The sequence below is a fragment of the Podarcis muralis genome, chromosome 7 (assembly GCF_964188315.1).
Source record: "Podarcis muralis chromosome 7, rPodMur119.hap1.1, whole genome shotgun sequence".
Taxonomy (NCBI): domain Eukaryota; kingdom Metazoa; phylum Chordata; class Lepidosauria; order Squamata; family Lacertidae; genus Podarcis; species Podarcis muralis.
Window position 1 is genome coordinate 32,769,007 of NC_135661.1, and position 21,885 is coordinate 32,790,891.

Genomic DNA, 21,885 nt, shown 5'->3' on the forward strand with positions numbered 1-21,885 from the left:
AAAGTTAATTGTGCATTGTCATGGAGACAAACATGTCTGTGTTTCTTTAACGAGGCACCGGATTTCCAGAAGCAACTTCCGAAAGTGGATTCCTAATGAGAGACACTGCCTGAGGTGAAGTGCAAACTTCACAATCCCTCCAGGAGGATGCCCTGGGGAAAATGGCTGGTGCAGAGATGCCTGAACTTCTAGGGCAGTGGTGGGAAACCTCTGGCCCACAGAACTAATTAGAGCCACCAGATCTCTCTGTTTGGCTCATTTTGGACAAGCCCAGTGCTACCTGACCTGCACCTGGTGCCATATACAGTGCAGGGAGATGGTGGTGATCAGAAATAGGAGTTAGGCAGCATGGCTTTTGGAAATTCAGCACCAGGCCTATTTTAGCCTTCAGGCACCAGTGGGGAGTGCCCAGAAACAGCCAATCAGTACTGAGAGGTGTAGCCTTGAATGGCACAGTTCATTTATTAGCTCTAAAACACAGGAGCTGAGCTTGTGGACCCAGTAGCAGGACTTTAACCTAAGCTTGAGGAGGAATGGTGGCCTCTAACCCACAACAAGAAGGGATCTGTAGATGCTTTACCAAAGCATTTTTTATTTTATTTTTTAAAAAGATGTTTCAGATGTGGAGAGCGTGAAGAGCTAATTTTGCGAAGTTCTCTTTGAACTATTTCTGAAATGGATATATTACTTGATTCAGTGTGTCCCTGAAGAGTAGGAGTCACATCTGGATTTTTCAAAGATTATTAATAGCACAATGGTGTTATATAAAATGTGATTTTTTTTAAAAAAAAGCTTCTTTAAAAAGAAATCTGTAACTGCTGCATGTTAGTTCTTCAAGAGGCAAGCCGTCTAATACATGTAGCCACTTGCCTGGTTTTGACAAGGACGCTATGGAAAACACAAAAGAGAAAGATGAAGATGGAGGCATCTAAGCCAGGGATGGCGAATCTAGTCCAGCATCTTCTTCTCAGTGGCCACCCAGATGCCTGTGGGGAAACCCACAAGCAGGACTCTGCCCCACCTGTGGTTTCCAGCAACTGGTATTCAGAAGCATTTCTGTCCCTAACTATGGAGGTAGAGCATAGCCATCATGGCTAGTAGCTATTAATAGCCCTCTCCTCCTTGAATCTGCCTAATCCTGTTTTCACACCATCTAGGATGGTGGTCATCACTGCATCCCGTGGGAGCCAGTTCCATAGTTTAACTAAGCACTTCATGTTATATGTGGGTGAACACAGGGGTTGTTTTTCAGCTGGAACTCATCAGAACTCAGTTCTCAGGTGGGCGCCATTGCCATTCTAAGAAAACAAGGGAGGGGTTCATGGTGAGTTCCAGCACCTCTTTTTTTTCTGGAAAATTAGAACATGGGAGAAGGTAGAGATACTGGGAAGCTACACTTCCTGGTACCACTCATGCCACCACATCCTCTGCTAGCCCTCCCCTCCACCACCCATAAGTTTGAAGGAGTTTACTGAAGCAGAAGAGCTTCAGGATTTAGAGCCCTGATCGTACAAGGCCAGTAGCCCACCTCCTATAGCATCTTGTTCTCACAGTGGCCACTCAGATACCTATGATGGGAAGCATGCAAGCAGGATTCAAGCATAAGAGCACTCTTCCCTCCTGTGGCTTTCAGAAACTGGTGTTCAGAAGCATTACTGCCTCCAACAGAGGCAGAGCATCTTCATGGGGCCTAGCCCATTAGCTCCACCCCCATATATTTTTGGAAGGGGGATGTCCCCTCCATGTTCAAAAGGAGTGGGGGAGGCCAAGCGTGGAGCCAAACGTAGTGTGGCTTCAGTGATTGGCTCCTCCTCCTCCTGCCCTGGAGGGAAAAAGTGGAGAAGCAGCCTCTGGCCAATGGCAGTGGGCAGGAGGAGAACTCTGGCCTCTGGAAGCTGTGCTGCCACTGCACTGCCACTGCATTTGGCTCTGTCCCAGCTCCTCCAATGGCCTGATGTCACGCGCTGTGCAATGTCAGCCCCCCCTTTTCCATTGGAAGCTGGGCACCTCTGCCATCAAGGATAGTAGCCTCTGTAAGCCTTCTCCTCCATGAATTTGTCTGATCTTCTTTTCAAGCTGTCCAAGCTGGTATTCCTTGAGGTTCAACAGGAGCAAAGTTTTATCCCAGTGTGTTCAAAGGAGGCATTAATCTATCTTTCTTGATTTCCTGTTGCTGTTTATTTGATTGCCCTTTAATATAAAATACATATGGCAGGATTTGGGCTTTATTATCAAATAATTCCTTTCTTTGCAAATGAGGCTTTCTTCTTATCCTTACCTTTTGAGGGGACTGAATTCATATAGATGGAGTGGATAATATAAGTGGGAGAAGAGGGAGGGAGGTATATGGGAATAGCAGTATGAGCAAGGTGGGTGGGCATCAAATATAAGATTCTACTAAAATTGGATTTCCACCAGGAAAGCAACATTATTTATTATATGATAGGAGGTGGAAGCAGGTAAAAAGAAGTTTTTCTCCCTCTGCTAACACTGGAACACATGGATCTCCAGCAAAACTGATGGTTGGCAGGTTTAAGATAGATAAAAGAAATGAGTTATTCATACAGCACATTGTTAAACTGTGGAACTCACTCCCACAGGATACACTGATGGCCACCAACTTGGATGGCTTTAAAAGGGGATCAGACAAACTTATGGAGGGCTGCAGGCATTCTGCCTCTGAATGCCAGTTGCTGGAAGCCACAGGAGGGGAAAGTTCTGTGGTGCTCAGGTCCTGTTTGCTGGTTTCCTAGAGCAGGGGTCAGCAACCTTTTCAGCTGTGGGCCGGTCCACTGTCCCTCAGACCATGTGGTGGGCCAGACTATATTTTGAGGGGGGAAATGAACGAATTCCTATGCCCCACAAATAACCCAGAGATGCATTTTAAATAGAAGGACACATTCTACTCATGTAAAAACACGCTGATTCCCAGACCGTCCATGGGCCGGATTGAGAAGGTGATTGGGCCAGATCCAGCCCCTGGGCCTTAGGTTGCCTACCCCTGTCCTAGTGTAGGACCTGTTCCATATCTGCTATTGGGTCCCCGGAGCACAGATTCACACAAAGTGGCAAACGACCATGCAGGATGCAACAGGGTTTATTTGAAATACATATGCATAGCAAAGCTGCAGCGCAATAAGCTCGCAATCTGCACACCCCAAACAGGGTGCACCCACTTTTTTATAGACTATACAAAAAAACAGAGAGTGAGACTTTACATTCTTACCCAATCAGGCTCTAACATTCTATGTTTCTCCTTTTGAAGGTTAACACTTCTTAATTTACTCATTCTTTGTTTGTCTGCCTGCTACGGCCTTGCCCGTCTTGTAACAGTTGCTTTGATAACAGCATGCTGGAATTGCCATTTCTGAGGACCTTCACTAGATCAATTGGCCACTGTGAGATCATGATGCTGAACAAGATGGGCCATCGGTCTCATCCAGCAGGGCTCTTTTTATGTCTGATTTGTGTTTTTTCCCCCTTTACATATGCTCTGCTGGTACAATAATTATTTACTGGATGTGTTGCATAACCCGTGTCCAAAGGTTATGTGGAAATTCCTAGTGACCTGTTGACTTTCTGACTTCATTTCAGGGGGTGGGTCATCTGAAGCTACAGTGCAGGGGTCAGCAAACTTTTTCAGCAGGGGGCCAGTCCACTGTCCCTCAGACCTTGTGGTGGGAGCCGGACTATATTTTGAAAAAAAAGAGAACAAATTCCTATGCCCCACAAATAACCCAGAGATGCATTTTAAATAAAAGCACACATTCTACCCATGTTAAAACATGCTGATCATCTGTGGGCCGGATTTAGAAGGCAATTGGGCCGGATCCGGCCCCTGGGCCTTTGTTTGTATATCCATGCTATAGTGGAATATAGCACAATTTTCCCAGTCAATTCCATATTATTTGCTTCCAGGAAAAAAAAACAACCATTTACAGTTGAGATGGAAATGAGTGCTAAACTTGCACCATATTCCACTATAGCTCCAGAAGTGGCTTTTGCATCACGAGAAAACTCAGATATAACATGGAAATTAACAGTTAGGGAAATGTTATGAAAATGGAAGAAACTGTGAACATGAATGCAGCCTGGATTGGATCTCCCCTCGCCCTCACACCCCTACTGAGTACTTAGGTGTCTTTTCTCACAACTCTTCACAAAAACAAAGTTATGTTTCTTCTTCTGAGACAAAGTCAGCTAAGGTAATATCTTTATTGGATTGACTTCAGGCAAACATGCAAAAACAAAGCTATCTTTTCAAGTTTCTTGTAGGTTTGCCTTGGAATGATAATACTTTTTTTTTTTTTTTAATGGCAGGTTGTGAGGGTAAGTCAGCACATCAAAAGTCCTGAGCTAAAACTGAACTTCTCCAGCATGGGGAAGGCAGTTTGATGAGTGTTCCAAGGTAACATATTTTGGAGCGGCGCTTCATATTGCTTCCATGCATCCTAGGGCACATATTCTTGTGAAGTTAGGATTTTCTCCATCTCTTGTTCAGCCCTGGCTTCAGAGAGCTCTTGTTAGATCTTTCAGATATTTCAAAGGGCTCAGCCTCAGTTTCCTTTGCAGCTTAAAATAAAGATGTGCACATCTATGGTTCCTTTCAACTTTTGCTTTTTAAAAGGCATAAAATCCCCCCTCCCTTTCCTTTAAATCTAAAAGTTTTCTTTAAAATGCAGAAATGTCTTTCATATCCTCATCCTAGCAAAAATGGGTGGGTGGCAGAGAACGTTGCCCCTGACCTAGAAAGGTTCAGGTGGGTGAGGGGTGGCATTCTGTCTGGCCCCCAATAAAGGCGGGGCAAATAGGCTTGCATGCAACTGCACTCATTATCTATTAATATTGGTCCTAAGAATAGGAGAAGAGTCTGATGGATAAGGCCAATGGCGCATCTTGTCCAGCATCCTGTTCTTGCAGTGGCCAACCAGATGTCTCAATGGGATACCTGCAAGCAGGATTTTGTGGTTTCCAGAAAATGGTATTCAGAAGTATTACAATAGAGGTAGCACCTAGCCATCATGGCTAGTAGCCACCATTAGCCCTCTCGTCCATGAATTTGTCCAATCCTTTTTGAAAGCCATCCAAATTGGTGGCCACCCCTGACTCCTGTGGGAGTGAGTTCCATAATTTAACCATGTGCTGCATGAAGAAGGATTTCCTTTTATCTGTCCTGAATCTTCCAGGGTTTGGCTTCATTGGATGTCCATGAGATCTAAGGTTTTGAGAGAAAAATATTTTCTCTATCCACTTTCCCCATGCCTTGCATAACCTTATAGATTTCTGTGTCTCCTCTTACTAGCCTAAACTAAACTAAACTAAACTAAACTAAACTAAACTAAACTAAAAAAAAAAGTCCCAGTGTGTGTACTTTCACACCTGCCCCTCTGCTCTATACATCTCACACCTACCTTCGCTCTCTGAATCTTGCTAATCTATAAGCCCTTTTGCCCTGCCTGTTAAGACCATTGCAGAGCACAATAAGGGTTAAGGCAGAGAAGCTTAAAGGATCAATCCTTCAGTGTCTTGCAAAAGCTTTTACCTTTCTCAATCAATCAGCTAGATTGCTAGGACAGGGTGAATACGGAAGGTGGCTGATAAGAAAACAGTTTGGGGAAGTGGTTGGTGGGTTCATACCAAGCTAACTGACCAGAACATTGGATTAAAGGACAAAGTGATAAACGAGAGTGCTGGGGAGGAAGGATTGATTGATGTTGATCCCTTGCATCTCATTCTTATGCTCCAATGTATAATAAAAAGTGATGTTATTAGACGGGAATGTATGTGTATACCTCCAGTCCTTTGTGGACCTCCTCCTTATTTCCTAAAGCTATAATGGCAGATGAAGTTGTAATTGTCTAGATTGAATCCATCTGCTCCTATTCATGATTTCCAACCCACTAGGCTGTGACCAATCAATGGCTAATTGACTATGTCCTTTCAGATTTAACTTACATTAATGATTTTTAAGAGTATGAATGAGTGTGTGCACGTTGTGTTTATAGGATAACTTCCTTTGATGGTACTAGGCAGTTGCCTACTTGGCAGGCTATACATTATAGGTCTTCAGCTGGTGGGTCTGAAACTAGGAAGAATACATCCATGACACCACTCCTGTTATTGGTATGGGTTTCTTTTTAAGAACGAGAAAGGTAAAGAGAGTATTATTATGTATTTCATGGGGTTTTATTACATTATATTTTTATGTTGTGAACAGCCCTGACACCATTATAGTGTTCCTACTTGGTTCATTTATTCTCTCTTGCAAATTATGGAGGTAGCATTGTATTTCCATTAAAAAAATAAACAACAGCAGCGCTTTTCTTGTTAAAATGTGCAAGGTGAGGAAAGGCCAAAAAGAAAATCTCCTGGCACAGGTGCCTTCAGCTGCTTCAGGAACTGACAGTCACTGTTGTAGGTGGGAACTGTTCCTCTTCTTCTATGCAATACCTTGTTAAGAGGCAAAAGTGTGAACAAAGATTCAGTTACTCAAACTTGAGTCGCAACAAGAGATGTAAAATTTCCAGAAAATTGTTGGAAAATATGATTTCCCTGCCCCTCTTCCCCTTCCCCCTTTTACAGATTTATTGTTGCTGAAGATTTGGGAAAACCTTAAATATATGAAACACTTCCTTTTTCTCAAGTCTACACTTAGTGCTTTAACAACATAAAATATATTGTTTATATCTAAGTTAGAATATAAAATTCTACAATTTAGTGTATTTATAAAAGGGAAAAGCATTACATAAGCATCCACAAAGCGGGGGGGGGGGGGGGGGGAGGGGAGGAAAGTCAAAGGGGAATTGTGTTTCTATTGAGTTTGGTTTTATTTTTTCTGTTATTGTGTGTAAAATTGAAAATGCAAAAATAAACTAAAAAAATATAAAATGTAAAACCATGTCTTAACTTTGTAGAAGCAAAAATTGGAAATATGCCCATTTGTGGTTTCTTATTTTTATTAATAATATCCCACCTTTCCCCCAGAATGCACAAGTTAAAACAACGAAGATAAAATATCAAAAACTGAAAGCATTTAAATGATAATTGTTAAAAAGAGAATTAAAACAATAGGGGGAAAAACAAATACCGTATTTTTCGCTCTATAAGACGGACCAGACCATAAGACATGCGTATTTTTTGGAGGAGGAAAACAAGAAAAAAATATTCTGAATCCCAGAAGCCAGAACAGCAAGAGGGATCGCTGCACAGTGATCCCTCTTGCTGTTCTGGCTTCTGGGATAGCTGCGCAGCCTGCATTCGCTCTATAAGATGCATACACATTTCCCCTTACTTTTTAAGAGGGAAAAAGTGAGTCTTATTGAGCAAAAAATACGGTATATTAAAACACAGATAATAAAAACAGCACAGCACTATTTTTTTAAAAACCCCAGCTCCCTGTTGAAATAAAACAGTCTTCGCCTGCTGGTGGAAGGAAAACAGCGAGTTCTTCCTTTGGGTCTTGGTTGGAGTTCAGTTATCAGGAGTTCAGTTATCACTCAGACTTTCAGATTTCCCTCTGGAAGACCTGTTGTGGGTGCCCAGACCCCAAAGTTTCTGCTCCACCTCCTCTTGGCCTTTTAATCATTCAGCAAGGCAGGGTTATAAGATGGGTGGCAATTGTTATAGGGGAGAGAGGAAAAGGTCATTCAGAATGGAGGGGGTAGGTCAGAAAGACAGCAGAGGAAGGGGGCTTGCTTCTAGGATCTCAGCACTGGACCAAAATCCACCAGAAAAGCCAAGCAGAAATTCACAGGCCCTGTGTGCTCCTCTCATGAAGATGGCATCACACTCTATATGCAGAACTGCATTCTATCATATCTATCTATATCTATCTATCATCTATCTATATCTATCTATCTATCTATCTATCTATCTATCTATCTATCTATCTATCTATCTATCATCTATCTATCTATCATCATCTATCTATATCTGATATACCATATTTTGTTTGAAATCACAAAGTTGTGTACAATAAAAAGCAGAAATTCACAGGCCCTGTGTGCTCCTCTCATGAAGATGGCATCACACTCTATATGCAGAACTGCATTCTATCATATCTATCTATATCTATCTATCATCTATCTATATCTATCTATCTATCTATCTATCTATCTATCTATCTATCTATCATCTATCTATCTATCATCATCTATCTATATCTGATATACCATATTTTGTTTGAAATCACAAAGTTGTGTACAATAAAAAGCTCTCTAAGGTGGTAGGTTGTATTCTAAAAAAGAAAATATTCCATGGACGATTCTCCCCACCACCACCCTTTCCCTCTAAATTTTAATTTGAAAAAAATAGCAAAGTCCAATGATGTGTCTGTGTGTTTGTGATGTTTTCTCCCTTCTTCCCCTATCTGTTAATGTGGCTCATTAACACATTCAGTTCTTTCTTGAAACTGCTGTCATTGAGTGATGAATGAGCATGTGGAGACCTGCCCCCAAATTCCACTCATCAGGTTTTACATCACATTGGGTCTTACAACAGCACCAACACCAAGAAGGTGGAGAAGAGGCAACTATCAAAAGACTTTGGTTGTGGGAAAGAATGGCGATTTGTCCAGTTGGCAAGGGTATCCTGTACAATTCAGGCAACGTAGCCAATGAGCGCAAGCATTGGTATTTATTTATTTATTTATTTATTTATTTATTTATTTATTTATTTATTTATGTGTATATTGCTGTGCTACAAAAATATATCAAAGCAGTTTACAGCAGTAAAACTGTACAATAAAAAATAAAATAAATTAAAAGTTTAAACAGACATCAATGAACCATTCTGGAAGGATGCATTCTTAATAGCTTGCATAAGCTTGGAAGAATAGAAAAGTTTTCAGCAAGTAATTAAAAAGTTGGCAAAGAAGGTGCCCACTGAATCTCTATTGGCAGGGCATTTTGCAGGACTGGGCTGATGACACTAAAGCAGAGGTCAGCAAACTTTTTCAGCAGGGGGCTGGTCCACTGGCCCTCAGATCTTGTGGGGGGCTGGACTATATTTTGGGGGGGGGGGAAATATGAACAAATTCCTATGCCCCACAAATAACTCAGAGATGCATTTTAAATAAAAGCACACATTCTACTCATGTAAAAACAGCAAGCAGGCACCACAAATAACCCAGAGATGTATTTTAAATAATAGGGCACATTCTACTCATGCAAAAACACACTGATTCCCAGACCGTCCGTGGGCCGGATTGAGAAGGCAATTGGGCCAGATCCGGCCCCTGGGCCTTAGTTTGCCTACCCATGCACTAAAGGCTCCATTCCCTGTTGCTGTCAAATGAGCCTTGCCAACTCAAGGGGCAACCAATGGTACTCCTGCAGATGATATCAGTGATTCCCTGTGCCTATGTTCTTCAGTGCTTTGTAAAGTAATTGAAGAAGACTTCTCATATTCTCTTTGGTACATATGGGGTTTGGGTGCCTCCTCTTCCTTAGTTTCCTTCTTCAGCACCAGCCCAGCAGAGGGAGCTCTCCTGACCTTGCATTCACTGGCACTTCAATGTTATTCCCCCCTCCAGTGTTATTGCTATTACCACTGTCACATCCAGCTTTCGCTGGCTAAATAGCATGTTGTTTGATAGCAAGTCTATTAAAATCACAATAGTTTAGCTGCTCTAATAACAACTTCCATCAGCAATCAAGGTTCGTTTCTCCATTTTTGTAGCCCGCATTATGTGGCAGTTTAATTCATTGTACACCAATTTCAGTTGTGCATTAATTATATGTTTCTGCATAGTAATTAACTAATCACTATGTCACTCCCTTCCTATTATGAGGAACCTCATTAATTCAAGACAGAATGCTTGATGCCTGGTGCCATTTTTATCACCCTCCTTTTATTTTTGCTCTTCCTTTCTTTTTTGCTGCTTCTTGACTTATAATCAAATATGAAATTCATGTATTTTTAAATACTTTCTCGACTCCTTTTTTCCCACTGAAAAATTCATTGTGCCATGCAGTCTTTTAAAATAATGTTTATTCATTATGCATTTCTTTGCCATGCAATCAAAAGCTGTTACAATAAAGCCCGGCATCTTGCTCTCTTTTATGGCGATGGGAATGCTGTGTCAACATCTACAATTTAATCCCCCCCCCCCTCTGCCTGTCCCTAGTTTGCTGGGAATTTGAATGAGAATGTGGAGTGAAAACTTTGCTCCAAGGTGAACCACTCCATTCGACCTCACTTAAGTTTGTTCATTTTACAGCAATTGGACGTTAATGGAATGGGCGATCACAGGGGACAATGCAAGGCGTGCCGTAAGTATGCATTACAGGAGAAAACGTGGATCATTACTTTGGCCTACAGCCTGACTAGACCAAGCCAGTCTACACACTGCGCTTTTCACAGGGAATGCTTGAAATGCACTCTGGCTGATAACTGTTATCAACAGTAAATGAGAGCACCTTCATGTTAGCTAAGCAGAATAAAGGGCAATCAGAAACAACGAGGATCCAAAGGTATTTTATTGAGGCTTTCCTTCCTTTAATACGAGGCATGGGTGTGGAGGTAAATAGCCTGTTCTGCTTCAGGCAGCAGTCCCTGAATGGGAAAGAGGGTTCTAGACCAGGTGGGGCAGATCCAGGAGATCCAAATCCATCGAGGGTCTGGTGAGAAGTGTCAGGTCAGGCCAGGGCTGAAGATCAAACAGGCAGGTAAGCAGGCAGGAGTTGGGTGCCAGTATGAATGGTCAGACACAGAGCAGATCAGCACCATGGAGAGTTCCAAGTGGAGCTGGAAGTTTGACCAGCTGAACTTGGGTGCTAATCCACCAACTAGGAAACTTTAAAAAAAGATTATTACTATATATTTTATAAAATTTGTACAATATTCATGTACATTTGCTATTGGTACATAAACAGTCTGTGCTTTATAGGTTTCTAATAAAGCAACTGAAAGGCATTATGCAGTTAAATGTGGTCTTGGTACTTTTCATTCCAGAACATTACATTCTTTCTATGAACTTAATTTGGTTTTCCAACATTAGCTATACTGTGCTAGGTCATTTCAGTCACTATGACAATGGTTCATATTTTATCCAGCCAATCTGTCAAAACAGCAGTACCATTCTTTTTCCAACTCTTTGCAATGAGCAGCTTTTGGAGCTGTCGATAAGCAACTAGCAAACTTTGATAAGGATTTGAATTCCTTTGGTCTATTGGCTCCCCACCACAACGAATGAGGCCTCCATCCTTCATTGGGACCCTGCATGCAAAGGTATGGGCAGAGCAACAACTGGAAATGCTATCTTTGGTCAGTAGGCTGGCTTCTACACACATTTGCAACCGCCTCTCTCTCCTCCATCCATGCAAACAAGAGGCATTATTAGAGTTCTAGGCTACATTCCCGCCAGGCAAAAACACTCAAGGAAGGTGTGAAGCAGGGCCAGGAAGAGGGTGTTATCTGAGAAGAGGGAGCATGCCCTGGGAAGGTCCCAAGTACCAATCAGAGAAGCCAGGAGGGCTGTATTTGTTCTCTGGGTTTTAGGTTCCACTAGAGCAGGCATGGCCAAACTTGGCCCTCCAGCTGATTTGGGACTACAATTCCCATCATCTCTGACCACTAGTCCTGTTAGCTAGGGATGGTGGGAGTTGTAGTCCCAAAACAGCTGGAGGGCTGAGTTTGACCATGCCTGCACTAGAGTCTAGGGCAGGCTTCCTCAACCTCGACCCTCCAGATGTTTTAAGACTACAATTCCCATCACCCCTGACCACTGGTCCTGATAGCTAGGGATCATGGGAGTTGTAGGCCAAAAACATCTGGAGGGCCGAGATTGAGGAAGCCTGGTCTAGGGAATAGTTTCAGATTCACACTAGGAACCTAGGAAAATGTCTTATACTGTATTGAATCAGACCATTGGTCCATCTAGCTCAGTATTGTCTATGCTGCCTGGTTTTGCTCTCCAAGGTTTTAGATTGGGATCTCTACCAGCCATGGCTGGAGATGCCATAGGGGGTTGAATCTGGGACCTTCTATGTGCAAAGCAGATGCTCTACCACTGAGCTATGGTCCTTGTGTTCAGAGGTTTGCTGGGCTTCCCTGTCAACCTGAAAGACCTGACCATGACACACCCTGTAGCTGAACATGGCAGGTTAAGCTGTTTTTGAGGGAAGCTTGTCTCCCATTGCTGATTTTCTCACCGAGGAAGCCCTGGCTTCCCAAGGACCTGACTTACAAGTCAGTGCAATGAAATATGACAAGTGTATGCAGAAATGAGGTGGGGGTCTGATAGCTTTCTGTGATGTTGACTGGCTTCACACCAGCCAGTAGAGACCTTGAACTTTGCACTGCTAAGGCTTAGCATATCACATAGAGCGGCCAGGAGCCATCCTTTCCAAGGAGTTCGAACGGCAGCAATCCACATGGCAACATTTGCCCAAATACATATTTGCACAATGGCTCATAATGGCCTCTTTAGTCACTAACGATCTATTTGGCTGCCCCTTAAATGGGTTGTCTGAACGTTTAGTGAGAGGAGACATGATTGCTTCTGTCATTGGGCAGCTGCTGCCGCTGCCTCATTTCCTGCTATTTGTAGATGTTTTTTGCCCAAACTGCTAGGGATTCTTCCATTACTGTTGCAGGGTTAATTTTCTGTATGAGGCCAATGCTCTGCCAAGGTCCTTTCCTTTCCATTGATGGATTTGCTGATTTGCCAGAAAAAGGAAAGGGGGGGGGGGGCTCAGCACTGATCTTGGCTGTAAGACCAGTTTTAAAACATTTAAATGCATAACATTGAGAACTCACATAGGTTGTGCACATGCCCATCTCTATATCTATCTCAAGCCTGATCTAAGCCACAGGTGATGGATTTGGACACCGTGCATGAGCAAAAGAACATTAGATGCTGCCTTATCAAGAGTCAGGCCATTGGGCCAGCTAGCTGAGGACTTCCTAGATTTCTGAATTCTTTGACCCTTTAGTGAGCTTATAAAGTCATTGCTGGATTAACCCCCACCCTGCCCAAAACCAAATTCTTAGAGGTGCAATTGAAATAAAGCCAAGAAATCTCGATATATAACTAACATTGAATAATCTTCCATCACCAGTGCTAGCAATAATAAAAGGTAATAAATAAACAAATAGGGAAGTAAAGCAATAAAGCAATGTGATCTGAGAATACTGGTGCATCGTGGGATCATCTCATTAAATACAGTGGTACCTCGAGTTGCAAAGGCCTCATGTTACGAATGCTTCAGGTTACAAACTTTGCTAACCTGGAAAAGTTACCTCAAGTTGAGAACTTTGCCACAGGATCAGAACGGAAATCTAAAAGCTATTTCTTTCTTTCTTTCAACGCACCCATCATATAGATTGCAGGGGGGTTAACAATATCCAAACAAACAACAATAAAACACAGTCAAAGAACACTCTAATGGTTCTGTCGTGGTCACCTAATTATGCTTTACTGTGTAACATTATGGGAGGTTTCTGCTTAGGCAAAGCATCCAAGCAATTTCTGAGTGAAGCAAACTGAGTTTCCAACAGCAAGATTTCTCAGGGGGGAACTTCCACCGTTTCCCTGGATCGCTGTTTTGCAGAGATCCCTTGGCAGTGTTAGCATATTTCATCCGACGCTACTGTTTATTTGGTAAAGCACACAGCTATTTTGTGATCAAAAACATCATTAAAACTTCAAGCAAAAGTCGGGAGCTGAATGTTTGCAACTCAGAGACAGCTGGCTGGAGAATATCGGACGAGCATTGAACCGTGGATCTCAGAGGAAGCTGTAGCTCAGGCTTCGGAGGATTTGATGACCCCGCCACGTTGCTTCAAAATCATAGTGTTCTTGGGAAAAAATAAAGTGGCCCTATTCCTATTGCACAACGTTCTTCTCTCATCCTTTATTGAAATTGGATGTGTCTCTTTCCGTATAGATCACACGTTTTTGTTTTTTTAAAAAAGTCATGGCTGCATTCCGTTCTATTAACGGGCTGCAACTGTAACTTCGAAGTACAAAGAAAAATTTCAAAATAGTTTCTTCAAAGTCCCAATCAAAGAGAATGGCTTGATTTTCCTCCCCAGTCATTGCTCTGAATAGTAAATGATTCAGTTGTGATGGGGGAGGAGGAGCAAGGCAGTGTACTTTTATGGACTTATAGCAGGAGGACAGAACCTTTTTCAGAGGCCACCTTCCCTTTAGGGAAACATCCTAGGGCCCACATGCCAGTCAGGGACTGGGCAGAGGAGGAATGGTGGAGACTGCCTCCCCATCCTGACCCTTCCAGAGAGGAGGAAGAGGAAGACAGTAGAGATTTACAACAGGGTTTGAGGGAGGTAGCAGCTCAGAGACAGATGAGGGGAAAAGCTGGGAAATCATGGGGCAGCCAGAACAACACCCAGCTGACACGTTGTCATTAGAAAGCATTCCAGACCCTCCATCTCCCAGAACCCAGTGAGCTTTAAAGTAGGAGAGCAAAGAGCTCAAAGACAGAGGGCCTGTAGCAGCACCCTTAGAAGTGACAAATGAGGAAGTGGGAGAGATGGGCAGGGTGGAGATTCACTTGGGACAACACCATTATCCAAGAGGCTGGGTTCTATAGCCTCTCTCTGTAAAGACTGAAATAAAAAAAGGAAGGTAAGAAACTTTTCCTTGTCTTTATACTTTCCTGGGCAACCAGCTGGGAGCTGCTGGCAGCATCCTGACAATGCCAGAGGTAACAGTGGGCAGAGCAACAAATGAGAATTTTACTTTTGTTTTCTTCACACTCACATTATGCACCTGCCCCATATAGTAGAAGAAGAGAGAGAGAGAGAGAAGAAGAAGAAGAAGAAGAAGAAGAAGAAGAAGAAGAAGAAGAAGAAGAAGAAGGTGATTTACTAGCATTATAAAACTATCCCATGGCTATTTAAGCACATCCTTTTTATACTGTGATTTATTTATTTATTTAAAAAAAAAGAAATGCAAAGGACATGCCCCTATGTGTGACGTGGATGATGTTGTGGATTAGGTGGGTCAGTCTAAATGATGCCCTTCCAATTCCTGGGACCCTCTACCTATGCAGGTAGAATGTATCAGAGCAAGCTTGCCAAACAGGCCCCCACCCTCCTTGTGCCAACCTCATGCTTAATTAAAACCCTAATTTAACTTAGGGTTATTGGAGCCATTCTTGGGCCTTATCCAAGGTGCTGAATTGGGCCTTGAACTGAATTGGGGTGTGGGTGTGTGCACAGCCTTAATCACCACTCATGGCAGTTGTGTGTACTTTGGAATGGCTGGTCTAGCTGTGATTCTAGCACTGCAGGGGGTTGGACTAGATGAGCCACTGGGTACCTTCAAAATCTACTATTCTATGATTATACCATAAGCTATATCATCTTCCCCCAGCAAGTCACTCCTCCCTTTTTAATGTAGACTAAAAGAAAGGCAAGGCAAATGAGGAGACACTGTGCCGCAGAAGCTCACCTGAAATTGGCCCAATGTACAATGTGAGAAATATTGCAGTAACAGATATTTCAGAGTTCAGAGCAGTGATTCCCAAGCATTTTGGGGCTACCATCCCCTTGGTTCCATAAACTCACCCTGATACTCCCTAGCCGACCTTATAAAAAGCATTATTCGAAATAGCAGTTTGCATGACCCACTAAGGAAGATAGGTAAAGGTAAAGGGACCCCTGACCATTAAGTCCAGTCGTGGCTGACTCTGGGGTTGCGGTGCTCATCTCACTTTATTGGCCGAGGGAGCCGGCGTATGTGGCCAGCATGACTAAGCCGCTTCTCGCGAACCAGAGCAGCGCACGGAAACACCGTTTACCTTCCCGCCAGAGTGGTACCTATTTATCTACTTGCACTTTGACGTGCTTTCAAACTGCTAGGTTGGCAGGAGCAGGGACCGAGCAATGGGAGCTCACCCCGTCATGGGGATTCGAACTGCCGACCTTCTGATCAGCAAGTCCTATGCTCTGTGGTTTAACCCACAGCGCCACCCGCGTCCCACTAAGGAAGATAATAAAGCAATAAAAATCACTAAGGAAGATAATAAAGCAATAAAAATCAAAAGAGTAACAATTAATTGCACATTTATACAAGATCTGGTTGAAGCTAGTTTAAATAATTTGACAAAATGGATGACCTTGATCCAGTGATACCAGCTTTTCAAATTCTGACAGTCATTTCTGCCTTCAGTGCCCTCTGCCTTCCCCAGGCAATCCGCACCCACGCCCACACCCTGCAGGGGGCAGTACTGCCCACTTTAGGCTGCAATGGTTTTTAGACATCCCATTTCCCCCCAGAGATGTTTGCAGAACAGCACTTATTCCTATCCCCACGTGAAATCTGCGTTACATTTCCATGGTGGCTCAAGTTTCACTTTGGCCACGATTTCTGGAACTGTGGGTGGGGAGAAACAAGTCTGCTTGCCTTTTGCCGCCCAGAATTTTTGCCAAATTTTATTGAAAGTGCAAGGCATCCATGTAGTCTGAAGCAATGAGCATGGATGCATGGAAGCTTCCCAGCACTGGGCAAGATGCAAATGAACGCGATGCCAGATATCTCTTGTTTATAGAGGTCAGCTTTGTTGAAACCTGTGCAACTGATGGATGTGGCTGCATCCAAACAGTTACACATGGTTGCATCAATATGAGTAAGCGCTCAGGGTTGTGATATGAGTTTTTCTTCACACTCTGACACATGGCTGGGAAAGCTGACAGTTTGAAGGGTCATTGAGTGCTGGAAGAGATTGAGGCCTCATTGCAGAATGTTATCCCCTAGCCTATATAACATGGCAAGAGAAAAAGTAAAGGTCATGGCTCAGTGGTATAGAATTTGCTTTGCATGCAGAAGGTCCCGGGTTCAATCCCTGGGATCTTCAGCTTGGGCTGGGAGAGAACAGCTCCAACCAGTGCAGACAAAGGCGAGCTTGATGGTATAACACAGCTTCCTAAAATCAAGGGATAGCCAGAGCTTGAATCACATGAGAGATATTTTTGTACATACCAGAAACAAGATGACTATGCTGTGCCTCCATGCATGTAAGGTAATTTATGAAGGACTCAATAAACTTCCCAGTCTTGCCTGAGACTGGAAAAAATAATACTTAGGTAAGGTGTTGTCAAGCAACTTGTTGAGTCCAAGTCATGGCTGACGGGCTGCAGTTAGCCTGATGGTTCAGAAGTGGTACAGGCCTGTTCCAAACTACCATTTCATCAAAAGAATCATGCCATACCAATTCAATTCAAAGAAGTTCATGTTGAAAAGTACTCTAAGATTATGCACAAGCAAAATCAGAAGATGCAGTAGTGATGGATAACTAAAAGGAACTATGGAAGGGCGGGAAGGGAAGGTGATGACTAACGTATTGTTGCATTGGTTAATGTATAAATGTGGGGGGAAATGTAATAGAAAAATTGTAAAATCACCACCACAAAATCTGCCTTCTAGCTCTTCTGCAGTGATAGAACTTTTTCATATTCCCTCCCCATCCCTCCTTCCTTTTGTGCCATTCATTTTAGATTATAATCCTACAGACAGAGACTGTCTTCTTTTCTTTGATTGCGTGTAAACCACTCTTGCAGCCTTTTCAAGAGAAGAACAGGGTAAAAATGTTCTAAATAAACGAATAAATAAATCATAAACCAATCTACTGTAAAAATAGGTGAACAGCAGTGACACGGGCAACAACTGCCTTCTAAAATTGACTTCTTTCCCTCTATGTCTGTTCAAAATTTTCTGTATCAAATTTTAGATTAAGAACTCATTCAGACAGGGAACTATCCTCTTGTATTATATAAAGCACCATGCATTTTGATGTAGGGATGGAAGAGAATTTAGTTGGGTCCATACTTTTAAGCAAACTGATCTAATTCACACCTTTCAGACTAATATACCGATCAGGATGCAATTATCACTTGGAATTCAACACATTCAAATTTCCCAGTACAATTTTGGCTCAAGCAAATGTGCCAAGATGCGTTATGATTTTTAAGATAAAATACATTTTAGATAGGTGTACTTTGAGAAAAAACACATATGTGCATTTTGGAGTGAAATAGTTATTTGGCTGTGCATTTAGCTATGTAATAAAATACGATTTTTTTGTGCAGATTTAAAATTGCAGGCTGATGAAGAAACAGCATGGAGCAAATTTATGAATGAGCACATGTGAAATTGACTCAGAATATAGTGATCTGTCCATCCCTACAATGATGGTGCAATATAAACAAACAAATTCATATTTTAAAAGATTTTTTATTAAAGGCATCTGCAATTCCTTCAAATGTTTTTTGCTAAGGTCACCTCACGCAGTATTCCGTCAGTGGAATGTTTTTGTCCTCTTGCCCTACTTCTGTGGGATTCAATCCCCTCCCTCTTTTTTTCTCCCTAAACAAAAACAAGCATGCATCAAGCTGATAATGTTGACCCAGCATCCTCAGGGGTTGGGGCTTTCTTTCCCAATGACATAAATGGCTTTCCCACCACCACCCTCCCGACCCTTATCGAAAATTCCGCAGGAAAGCTCAGAAATCAGTATGTGGAGATATACATTTAGCGATGCAGGAGGTGATCTCCCACACTGTGATAAGTAAGTGTCACGCTGGCATGAAGTAATTTACTTTATAGCTTTCTCCAAGGGGTCCATCAAGAAACTTTCAGAGATTATAATAAAGCCCAACAAACAAGACAGGAATAGAACTCAAGGCAGAGACTTGTGCTTTGTGCAAAGTGGACCCCCGGTGGCAAACTGTGCTTTTTATATTAGGGCCAAAGTACAGCGAAGAAGAATGAATGGAGGGAGAAATGAATGCTGCAAAGGAAGGCTGACTGGAGGAGTTGTGTGATGCAGTGACTAGTGTGCTTGTATTTGTTTAAGGTTGCCACGTGTTGTGTGGTTCAGAGTCTGAGATGCAGCGGGTGGAGACGAAGGAGGTTCTGGAAGGGCGGTCACACGGAAGGTGGGGAAAACTTGCTTTCTGCTGCTCCAGAGCACAGGACCAAAACCAATGGATTCAAATGGCCAGAAAGGAGATTCAGGCTAAACCTTAGGAAGAACTTCCTGATAGAAAAAGCTGTTTGCTAGTGGAACAGATGACCTTGGAAGGTGGCGGACTCTCCTTTGTTAGAGGTTTTTAAACAGAGGTTGGATTGCCATTAGCAATTGATTAAGAGTAAATCACTGCAAAACAATTAAACTTCTCTCATGGAATGTAACAGGGTGGCCAAACAAGATCCAAGACAGTGATTTCTGTTCCTGTCTACAAACACATGATATCGTCTTTCTTCAAGAAACTTGGGCAAAAGAGGGCACTATGGTTGAATTACAGGGTTTTACAAGTTACACTCAACCAGCTCTTAAAACTGTAAAATATGGAAGGCCTAGCGGGGGGCTGGCAGTGCTGGTGTCAACCTCTCTTAATGTATCAATTCAACAGTGTCCCTCCTTGACCACCCCTAATTTTTTAGTGTTGTCCCTTTCTGATAGTCTCCTGAGAAATACTTACTGTATCTGCGTGTACATACCTCCAGTAAAGTCTTATGGGGAACTGAGATCATATTGGGGAAAATTTGATCAACTACTCGAAAGTATAGACTCTCCATCACCCAACCCTCAGCTTGTCTTGAGAGGTGACTTCAATGCCCGGATCGGCCTTGTTTCCCCACAAAATACAATATTATCTGGATTGCCATCTCTCCGGGATTTTTAGCTGTGTTTCCTGCATTTGCAGTGAGTTGGGCTAGATGACCTTTGGTGTCACTTCCTGTTCTACAACTCTATGATTATATCCCCCACTGTTGGCCATGCTGGCTGAGAATTACACAGAATCTACAGTGTTATGATATCATGTTAATTAAAGGATAGTGCTTGGCAGATCAGGGGCTGGATCCTAGTGGCGCCTGTGGGGTTGGGGGCTGAGAGGAGATGGCACCTGGTCAGCTAGGAGAAGAGCCTAGCTGTTGCCTGAAGAATCAGGGTGGAGCTGTTCTGTTGCTGGCTGGAGCACATGTGGTGATCTGGCTAGATGTTGTAAGGTGCAAGGGAAGCAAGTGAGAGTCAGTACCACAGAGAGCTCCCTCTGAAGCATGTGTCAGATTCCAGCAAGGCATCAGACTCACTTTGGGCCAAAGCAGGACCATGGAGAGTTCCTTAATTTATTACCCACCCTTCACCCTAAGGTCCCAGGGTGGGTTAGAACAACTGAAACACAGCATTGACATTAAAACACAGAATCACACAATATTAAAAACAGTTTAAAACAAGTTAACATTACCAAAAAAAAAGATAGGACATAAAAGCATAAATCTCAAGTGTCAAAAGCCAGAGTGAACAGGTGCATCTTCAGCACTGAATCTGGGACTTCCTGCATTCAAAGCAGATGTTCTGTCATGAAGTTACAGCCAATCTGCTTCCATAAACTACTGTATGCTCTGCAAAATAGATTGTGAGCCTGGCATTATATGGACAGGAATGCATCTCTGTGGACGTCCAACCGAGAGTGGCTTACATAAGAACATAAGAAGAGCCTGCTAGAACAGGCCAATCTAGCCCAGCATCCTGTTCCCAAAGTAACCAAATAGACAGCAGTGGTAGGATTCAAGCACAAGAGCACTCTCATCTCTCTTGGGTTCTAGCAAGCGGTATTCCATGGTTGGAGGCACTGCATAGCCATTGTGGCTAGTAGCTTTCTGTTGTCTTCTCCTCCATTATTTTCCCCTGATCATCCTTTCAAGCCTTCTAGGTTGGTAGCCATAATTTAACTATGCAATTTCTTTTATCTGTCCTTAACTTTCCAACAAAAATTAAAATTATTCCTTAAAATAAAACCATAAACATAGGTGCTCCATTTAAGAATGAGCTGCACTTTAGTCCCAGGTGAGGGGACGTGGGTGGCGCTGTGGGTAAAACCTCAGTGCCTAGGACTTGCTGATCGCATGGTCGGTGGTTCGAATCCCTGCGGCAGGGTGAGCTCCCATCTTTTGGTCCCAGCTCCTGCCCACCTAGCAGTTTGAAAGCACCCTTAAGTGCAAGTAGATAAATAGGTACCGCTTTATAGCGGGGAGGTAAACGGTATTTCCGTGTGCTGCTCTGGTGCTGGTTCGCCAGAGCAGCTTCGTCACGCTGGCCACGTGACCCGGAAGTGTCTGTGGACAGCGCTGGCTCCCGGCCTCTAGAGTGAGATGAGCGCACAACCCTAGAGTCTGTCAAGACTGGCCCATACGGGCAGGGTTACCTTTACCTTTACCTTTAGTCCCAGGTGAACAATCCTTCTAAGTACACCACCTTTTCCTTCTGTGCAGAAAAAAGGGAATATATATGTAGAAATCTTTATGCTATTAATGATGAGAGGTTTTCATAATGCTTCTAGTATTTTTCAAGCTTTTACAGTTGGCATACCATAGACATAATGAAAGTTAAAAAGGACTAGTATAAAAGGTAAAATTATAAATGGGATAAAAGGTGAAAGGGCTACTATAACAGTGAAAGGGCCCCAATGACATCTGTTAACCTCCCTATAATAAGGAAGAATTGTGCCTTGTGTTGGCAACCCATCTCTTAATCAGGTAGTTACGGGAAAACAGGAAATTCATTTGTATTAGCAGATAGCTTCTCAACAGTGAATAGGTAATGCACTGTCAAAACTGAAGGAAAATGCACTCCTTGCCTTTATTAAAATAAATGTAATGTTTTGATTGAAATGGACATTAAATTGGGGTAATTACCCAGAAACAGCAAACAGATGATCACGGGAGGAACGGCACACAGCCCAGTGCGCGCGGTACAGAAATCATAAGAAGCAATGCTCACTTAGGTTCTTGTTCTGCCCCTGCTTAAGCAGTGCAGGGTTGCCATAATCTAACCGGCTCTGTAATTAAATGACACGATGCAGGTTTCTTATATAACTAAACAGAAAGCCGTGGGCAAGTCTGAGCAGCTTTAA